Raw genomic sequence first — 9,806 nt, 5'->3', positions numbered from 1 at the left:
CAAGAGTTCAACTCTTTTTTTTTTTGTTTTTTTTTTTTGTTCCAAGTTTTGATTAAGCTGGTTACATACACAGTTCTAGTTAACTAAAAATTAGGTTATAATGCATTTAGAATTAATTTTGCCCTTGTTGGAATAAGTTTGGCTGACTACCTGAACTGAATTACATGCACTCAGGAATAGGGTGCTGATGTTATTTTATTTGCAGTAGATGAGTCTGGCTAAACCAAATTGTTAGAACATGATGAAAGTTAAAACTGAGGCTGTAACATGTGACATGGTGCTCCACTTTCTCCATCCCATCACAGTCTTTAGTATAGTAAGCTCTTCTAATAAATGTTTTGAATAAAAATCATTATGGTTAATGAGGTAACTGCTGACCTCTCTATGGAAACCATTAGTGATCAAAGGTATGATTGCTCTGTGTTTTCATGTTAAATATTTAACAGTAGTAAACAAGTAAAACTGGGGGCACAAATATTGAAACAGCAGAATTTAAACATGATTAGAAATATGTCTGGCTTCACTGAGACTAATGATAGTGCTCAACGTAATTTGTTTTTATTATGTACCACCAATGAATTAGTGTCATACAGTATATGCTTTGTTCTTGCTCTGTGACTTTAAATTTTTCTTCTTTTTAAGCTTATGTGAAGGTAGTTTTATTCTGACATCTTGCTGTTTTAATTCTATGGGTTTTCATGGTAAATCACAGTTTAACAACCCAGCAGTTGACTTGACTTATTCACAAATTATTAAATAATGTCCTTGTAAAGTAGATTTCTTTGGGGTATGTTTGCCCTCTTATGTAATCTGTTTATTCAGTTTCAGTTTAATTTGCAATTTCAGATATTCTTCTTCAGAGAGTTGCCATCTCTTTGTGGCAGTTGGGGCCAATGGCTCCTGGTATTTGTAAATAAAGTGGTATTTTATCAAATTGCCTCCAACTGCCTGACAGACTGCAAACCTGAGCCCAATTAGTTTTGTTCCAGCACAGGAGAAGTTATTGGTTTCTGGGTTGTTGTGTGCAGGTGGAGGTGATGAGGTCCATACTGTACGTGATGTTTTGAAGGTGGGTGACTGTTGAGAGGGGAGTCCTAACAGGTCCATCCAGCTGTGCTACTTAGCAAGCTATAATGGGATTTCATTGCACTTACTAGTTATAATTCACTTTTATTCATTGGCCATACATGATGCTTAAAATGTATCCAGTCATGTTACACTGTCAGATTAATTTTGACATTGCCAGTGCTACCAAGGTTGATGCATCAAGGTATTACACTTTGTCTGTGGCTGGTGTGATATTTGTTAAAAAAATATATACATATTTGAATAGAGTTTCTTTATGGGTGAACCCCACATTTCACCCAGTGTCAGCTGGGATCGGCACCCCACCAATGTCACCCTGGATAGGAATAAGCAGTATAGATAATGCATGGATGGAATATATTTTTGTTGAACGTAGAGCTTTTCTCTGGTGCAATGAAGTTATATCCGTTTTTGACCCAGTTGAGAACCTTGACACCACTACGTTCGCTGTTCCACAGTATTCATATCATCTCCCTAACATATGGTCTGTGTGAGCTGAATTTTGCTCTGTCTAAAGTTATTCTGAGCAATAGGGCACTTGATAAAGTACATGTATTACTGCTGTGGTATCAAGAGATGCCGTGCCGCTGAGCCACTGATTGCCATGTTGCTGTGCTCATCTGTTTTACTGAGTTGTTTATGGGTTTGACATTTTCTGTCTCAGTGTGGAAAAATATAATTTCTAGATTTACACATCAGCCTCAAAGAGTGTGATCACATTTTTTTCTAAGTTCAATTGTCCATAAGATTGAGCACCTAAAGCACAGTGTAATTCCTGTTGCCTCATGGTCTCCAGTTCTCTTTGACTTTGTGTTCCCCTGTAGGAAGTACTGATCCCCACAGTTTCCGTATTTTCAAGATCAGCTGTTTATTATAATGCTTTTTAGGTAAAAACAGAGACACCATCCACACTGATCAATTGTTTGTCATGGCAGCAAATCACATAACGACCAATGTGTTTACTGTTTAAAATTTTAAGCTTAATTAAATATTTAACATTTTCCTCTAAATCTCATGTCTATGTAATGATGCCATTATAGACATTTGAAGCGTGGCACTCCATAATGCAGTTACTGTACCTCAGTGTGGATCCTGTCAAAATAATCACCAGCCTTTTCAAAGGAGCATATTGCAAATCAGTTTGTGTTATTCTGCTCCTTTGCAGTCAGCAGTGCCTTAGCTGTGGCTCTGCCCAATCTGCTGGTTGTTTAGTTTTATTACTGGTCCTTCTCCTTTGGACCCATGGACACTGACAGGTTGAGACTCTATGCTGCCCTGGGTGTAGGAATGCTCGTGGCCCTGGTATAGTGGAGACAGATGGGGAGGAGGACGACCCCTGGGGTACTGCTGTAATGAATGGGTGTAAGCAGTGTGTGTATTTCTCAAGATTCATGGGGCTCTCTCCCTTCCTGACCCAAGGCTGTTTGCTTAGGCGTGTGAGAAGGGACAGGTGCAAAACTATATTTGTTCTCTCTCTCTCACTCTCTCTCACTCTCTCTCACCCTCTCTCACCCTCTGTGTGTGTGTGTGTGTGTGTGTGTGTGTTTGAACATGCTGCGATCTCGTCCAGTCAAGAGATTTGTTGACCAAACACCGGTCATGCGGATTCAGCATAGAGCTGTGCTCATGTGAGGGAGAATGAGTGTTTGTTTGCCAGGATCAGTTCTCTGTTTTCAAATGTGGTGTGGAAAATTGCACTGACAGTCAAAATGTCTGGCAGGTGGAAAGCTGATTGTTACAATAATTGTTGCAATCAAATAAAATAATAATCTATTGTTGCTTCTGAAAAGCAGTGCAGATTGAATCTGGAGATACAAATGTGTCTTGGGCCCCTATCCTGTTTCCACTTTAATTGGATTTGGGTATAGATAAAGCTCTGTTTGCCATCTCAAGCACTAGATTATAAGGCCATGTAGTTGAGTTTGTATTGTTATTTTCACTGCAGTGCCTTCTTGTCATTGTCAGGGCTCAAAGTCTTGAAAAACACACTTTACTTTGATTCAATTTCAATGAGTTGTTTTCAGTTCTGTTGTTTTGTTTCTCTCTCACAGGTTTTCTCAGTAAAAATGTCAGATTCAGGACAGAGTTGGGGGGTAAGCGGTGCCGCAATCTGCTCCAGAGATTATACACTTTTAGTCACTGTAGTCCTCCATGTGATAAACAGCATACAAAATGGACAAGATGTAATGGGTTGACCTCTGAGGTATAGAATCTGTCCCTGATAAAGTAACCAGCTACTTTCTTTTGTCATTAAAGTGTGGATTTCTATTTATTTTTTCCAGTCAGTAAGCTTTATCGCAGCTGTGTGCATGAGAGGGCACTTATCCATGATCCCAGGTGATCTGAATTTGGGGTCAGTGAACAGTGGAAGAAAAAGGTTATATGCAATGACAGTTGCAGAAGCAATTAGTTTGGGGAAGATGTACAACTTTTACATGTACAACCTTTTATTAAGACTTTACCATCTATCAAAAAAAATGCTTTATTCTGTACCCACTGTATATTAAAAATTAGACTGATCACTTCCTTACTGGTGTAAATCAATATAAAAAGGGTGAGGAAATGCAGGAGGCATTTCAGAGCTATAGAGTCAGGGTATAAACCTCTCAGCATGGCACCATTTTTGTCTTTTTAATAAAGAAAAATTCCAAGGTTTTACAAGCAACTGTGTCCTTTAACTGTACCTATTACAGGTTATGTTGACATTGCACAGAGTCTAATGAGGCCACATTAATATGAGCCTTTAATTGGTCACATGACGATTAAAAAAAATAAATTAAAAAAAAAAAAAACAGCCGTACCTGCAGTGTGAAGGACAGATTATTAGAGCAACATTTTAATGCTCTCCTTCTTACAGGTTGTTAAAAAGTGCATTTTGATAGTTACAGTTTACTGACTTGTGCTTTTAAAACTCTCTGTTGTATCTTTTCTTTAGCCTGGCTGTTGAAACAATCTGTCATAGATTGTGTTCAACATTTTTAAAACACAACCTTACACTGGCACATAGAAGTGGGAAATTGGCAAAAAAAAATCTTCAAGAAGACCCAGTTAGCTAACATCATTTTTGCTTTGATTATTATTTTTTTTATAGTACAATAGTCTGTATAAATATTCCTATGTTGTTTTGGCCAGGAACATCTGCTTGGTTGATATTTTTCGTCATTAAATCTCTGTGTCAAACCTCTGCTCCATTTCCACTGAGCAACTGAGTTCCTTGGCTGCTGTTTAAAGATGCTCCGAGGAGGTAATTTGTGTTGAATATGCAGTGCCTTGGCATAATTACTGTATAAACAGTATATGTCTTCTCTGCAAAAGAGAAGAAGAAGAAAAAAGAGCACATATGTTTAAATCACACACTTTTTAATTCAGGGAATTCATTCAAATACAATTAGATTTAAGCAAGCTGACATTTGCTCAACATACCATGGGGTTTTTGGAACATGGTACTACTTAACCACCATTTGTGTCTCTTTTTTTTTTTCCCCCTTTTGGTTGTTTGCCATATATATTAGGAAAGATGATGCTGGTGGTTTCTGTAGCTGCCAGTTTTTTTTTTTTTTTTTTTTTTTTTAGTTTTTTTTTTTACCATGGGGGCATTTTGAACTGCTCTGGTAGAATATTTTTTCAGATACTCGTTATATTTCAGGGGGTAAAAAAAAAAATAAATAAATAAAAGGAGAAACATCAAAGGTTCAGCACGTCACTGAAATTACTATTCCTAGTATGGTTTCCAATATCAAAATAACTTTGAAGTTTCATGTTGCTCTTTTGTAAATCTCACAAAGGAACTGACACCCAATGCTTTGAGACTATCTTCTCTTCATTGGGTATGTGCAGGTGCAGATGACCTTGTCTTGGTTCTCTTTAATTGGATGACCCGTTGCTTTGAATAAAGGCAGTTCATCAGTGAGTGCTGAGTAGTGGTATCATCTCTTGAGTTCACTGAAGTGTCAAGATAACAGGCGCTTAGACGGTGCATGGAGACATGGAGTGAGACTGTCAGAGCCCATCACCGTACTGATAATACGAGTATGTGTCCATTTTTCCTCCCTCTGGAAACACTTCCGTCTCTCTGAATGAGCCGAGAGCAGTGTAAAGAGTCATTTTTTGTGACGCCACTACTGTACAGTTCTTCCGCCGTCCACCCTCTCCGTCCAGCTGATTTTCTCTGTCCCCCGACTGCCCACTTTTACACTGCTTTGCTTTGCTCTTCTTTCCAGCCTCTACACAGAGATGTTTTTAATATTCCCTGTGCTGTGGGATTTGGACAGACGATTTCGTTATGTAACTGGGCTTTGCTTGTGCTGCTCCTGTTCCTCTCTCTCCCTCTTTTTTTTTTTTTTTTTTTTCTTCTCTCTCTCATCTTCACTTTTCCATGTGCTGGGGCTTTAATTGTTTAGAAATGCTAGAGTTTCCTTCAGGCCTGTATGTGTGTAACCTGTACTGCAGTACTTCTGTTTGCGTACATGTGCACGTGCCTCCAGGACACTACGGCTGCAGCAATGCAGCTCGCTTGCTCCTTCTCTGTGCACTCCACTCTCTTTCTGCATTTGCCATCTTCTACATGAGGAGATTCACTTTCAGCATTTCTCTTTTTTCTTTTGACATTTTTATTTTATGTTACCTCAATATCTACCTTCAGTGAGTGCCTGCACATGATCTCCTCAGTGCACTGGGAGTCCAAGTGGATCTCATGCATTCAATATGTTTGTTTGACTTTATGCTAGGTAAAAAAAAAAAAAAAAAAAAAAAAAATCTGCTTGCTCCTCTGTTTCTTCCCAGGATACAGATTATATCTCCATGCCAAGTAGGAGTAAGAGTCCTTGAGGGCCAGGCTGGAGCCTCAGGGCCTGCTACAGTGCTACAGTACCACAGTAGTCCAGCCCTCTTGCTGCTCTGGGTGATGCATCATGAGTGACAGAGTAATTTTTTTCCTGCATCTGCGCAATACTCCATTTACACAAGTGCTTTCTGAGTTGCCTCCCTCCTAGCAAAGTGAAAAGCAATTTGGTTATTTACTTACTGTCAGTGGAACCTTCTCCTGTTTCTGAAACAAGATGAAAAAAGAGGAAGTCAGGGAGAGAGGCTGTGCTGTCTCAGGAGTTGACAGCGTGCCAGCACAGGCAGCATTACACACTTCCTGCTGGAGATGTTATTTTGACATCTTTTTCTAGACCCCTTGAAGACAACGCTGAATATGGAGAAACTATTTAGTCAGCTGTGTGAATGCAATGAAAAAAGGAGAACGTAACGTAAAGCTGAGGAATGAAGGCTGAAATTAAATGGGAATATAATGCATCAAGGAACCGCTTTCAAGCGTTATGCCCAGTTCTTGATCATAGTTTCATTTAACGTATATCCTCGGAAATGTACAAGTCTTCAGCTTATTACTGAGAGGCTGTGTGTATTTGAAGTTTCTGAGGTAAAAATCTGGACTGTAGACTGTAACAATTAGAGCTCATTGAAAACAAGATTTTTAAGTGAGAATAACCAGGCTGGAGAACTCGATAAAGAAACACTTTTGTGTCCCTCACCAGTGCTGTCGCCTCTTTGGCTAAAGTCTTACTGTGGCAGTTTGAGATGAACACGCAGACCTGGTAGTGGGGAAATCTCTGAAACTCCGGTGACTCTTGGTCTTTTCTTTTTCTGGTAGGGATTTGAAATTCTGTTCTCTTCCTCCACTAACTGACTCTCACATCATATCATCTTGAAAAAGGAGAAGATCCTATGCCACTGATACACTACCAAACTGTCAAGGTGCCTTCTGCCCTGCCAACTCCATGGCTTTAATTCAGCAGATACCCTGCAGTGATCTATTTCACATCATTACTTACAAGCCATTGTGCCTCATGTTTGACTAATAAAATCAACACCGAGAAAATAGGGATAGAGACAGACGCCGAGGGATGCTTTATGACAATCATTAATGAGGGAAAATTAAGGTAATGTGCAGCATTACTCTGAAGAGCTATAATAAAACGAGAACGTCTAATGCCAACTGTGTGTCTTCTGAGGAGCTGCAGGCGATGCATGCATGTCTGTAGTGGGAGAGATAACGCTACTGTGTGGGTGGCAATGTCTCCTCGAGCCAGAAGTAGCTTGAACTAGCACCCATTGCTCTCGCCTAATTGAAGCCCTGATTTGGCCAAGCAGTGACCTATGTGTCTCCTGGCCAGTATAGTTGATGTTTTGCGGTGAGGTAGCCACGGGGAGGCATTTAATGGCCTTTGTGTTTGGGCAGCATTCGGACCATTCGTTTATCCCATCAGCTGCTGCACCACTGAGCCACACAGAAAATGCAACAAGAGTAGATGAATCGGACAAAAATGTGTCACTTTGGGACCCGAGGATATGTCTCTGACTCGAAGCTCTGCTGGAAGCTTTACAGCGGCACACAATGTGGTGGTACAGTGTGATACCGGTTCTTACACAGGCTTCAAAGCCAGGTGGAGAGATGTTTGGGTCAACATCTAAATCCTTTCATGCCTGTCACTTCTGGAATCAACAACAACCCCTTAAGACCGGGTTTTACATTGTGTGTAAAGACAGAGGGGCCTGGTATTGTCCCCTGCCATGTATCGTCCCCTGAGTTAGCCTGATAAAGAAATAAGCCTCGGGATTTGGTGTCACCAGGAGCATTGCTTCAATCACTGGGGATTCTCTAAGATTGTTTCTGCTGTTATGAATAGGTGTGCAGTACAAGAGTTTATGTTTGCAGGATGGATAAAAAAGACAGAACACAGCAGGAAATAATACGTTCAGACTGGGGAGGCGATGCAGTGTTTTGTAAATCATTATGCAAGCAGTTTAAAGTGAGTCTATGTAAGAGTGATTGGAATGCAAAACCCTCTTAATTTAGTTAATTGACTGGACGAAAAAAAAAAAAAACCCAAAAGCATGTGATTGAAAGTGAGTTAATTTAAGTTGCAGATGCACTGCACAGTGTAATGTTTAGTCTCTGCCCATTTGCAGCACATGTAGCACATTTTAACTTTCATTTTTTAAAAAAAAATTTAACTCACCCACTGGATGTTTGTTAAGCTTGTACATGTGACTTTTCAATCAAAGAACCAGATTTTTTCAAATGGTTTCTAACCTTTTGCACTGATGATTCTACTGTAGTGAAGTGCTCTAACTGAGAGTCATGTAACATTTCAAATAGAGCCTTTACCTCTCTGCTATGTTTTAAAAGCACTGTGTGGTTTGGCTCCAGCTTACCAATCTCCTCAGCTCTCATACAACAGATCCTTAGATTTTCCAATCAGCTGCTTCTCTTTCTTTCTACCTGCCAGTCAGAAAATTCCGCACCCAGACTGTGGAATAGTTTACCCTTCTCTTGTCAGACTGATTACCACTGTTAAATCTCAACTAAAGGCCCATTTTATATTTATTTACTTTTGCTTTTTGATTATTTTAATTTTCTTTTTTTTGTTTTTTTACAAAGCTTGTTGTATACACTCCATACATAAATTTTACTTGAGCTTATTTCCTGCCAGTACACATTAAATAATCTACTCCAGAGCTTTTTGGAATCTCTTTTGCCACGTCATTTTCCAAGGTGATTTTGAGCTGGATTACTTTAAAAAGTAACTTAAGACGGCCTAAGAATCTTGTTTTTGCTAACCTCCTCCGGTTTAACTTGGCACCTCGCTGTGGTTATGTATACCATGACCAACACAAGCTTGGTGTCGTTACAGGTGCAACACTTGTTAAGACACCTGGCTGTGGCTTATCTTTATAAACAGCAGCACTGGGCACACATTTTTAATATGTCTGGAAAAGCACAGCACTAATAACATTAATGAATAATGACTGCGCCCCATTTAGGTGTGCCAGTTCCAGGACGCATGGGGTTGTACATGCTGGCTCACTGGAGCGGCTTAGTGTGACAACTGATGGAACTGAGACATTGTTAATATTCCTACTCAGGTTTTTCTTGACAAAGCAAGTATGCTGTTAATTTAATGAGAAAATTATTGAAATGTTTATCTGTCTTCTTCTTCTTCTTCTCCTTTCGGCTGCTCCCTTCAGGGGTCGCCACAGCGAATCATCTGCCTCCATTTAACCCTATCCTCTGTATCCTCCTTCACTACATCCAAGAACCTCCTCTTTGGTCTTCCTCTAGGCCTCCTTCCTGGCAGCTCTAACCTCAGCATCCTTTTAACTATATTTGCATTTATTAACTACCAGAAGTTACAAGTCATTATCGACCTCTTGAGTGTATTGAAATGAGCTTCAGCAGGGAGTGTTTTTAAGCCTTTGGAGTTTTGAGCTGCCAGAGTGATTACCATTCTTAGTTATATATTTATATATCACATTATTAGATGTTTACCATGTCATTGTTTGGTATCTTTTCATTTTAGCACATTGTCAATGTTACCTGACAATTATATTTTCACTTTGATATGCCAAACTAACACACTGCACCATAAAACGCACAAAACACAAAGTCAAATTTTGTGTTTTTGCAAGATGAACTGCCATAAGGAGCAGTGTCCTCCATGGAGGAAGAGGTTGGAAAACAAGATCAAGGCAGATCAGATGCTATCAGAACTGCAGAAAGGTGTGATGAAGAAAGGCTTACCTAAGAAATACAACAAGCCATGCATACCTTAGGCCTTTGAAACTGCCAAGCAAAGACTCGCAGTCCTGGCCACCTGCCTCAAGAGGTACACTAGAGAAATAGAGGCAAGGGAAATAAACTAGATGTTCTTCACTGA

Source organism: Mastacembelus armatus, chromosome 13 (assembly GCF_900324485.2).
Source record: "Mastacembelus armatus chromosome 13, fMasArm1.2, whole genome shotgun sequence".
NCBI classification, from domain to species: Eukaryota; Metazoa; Chordata; class Actinopteri; order Synbranchiformes; family Mastacembelidae; genus Mastacembelus; species Mastacembelus armatus.
Note: the sequence above shows the minus strand (reverse complement) of the source record.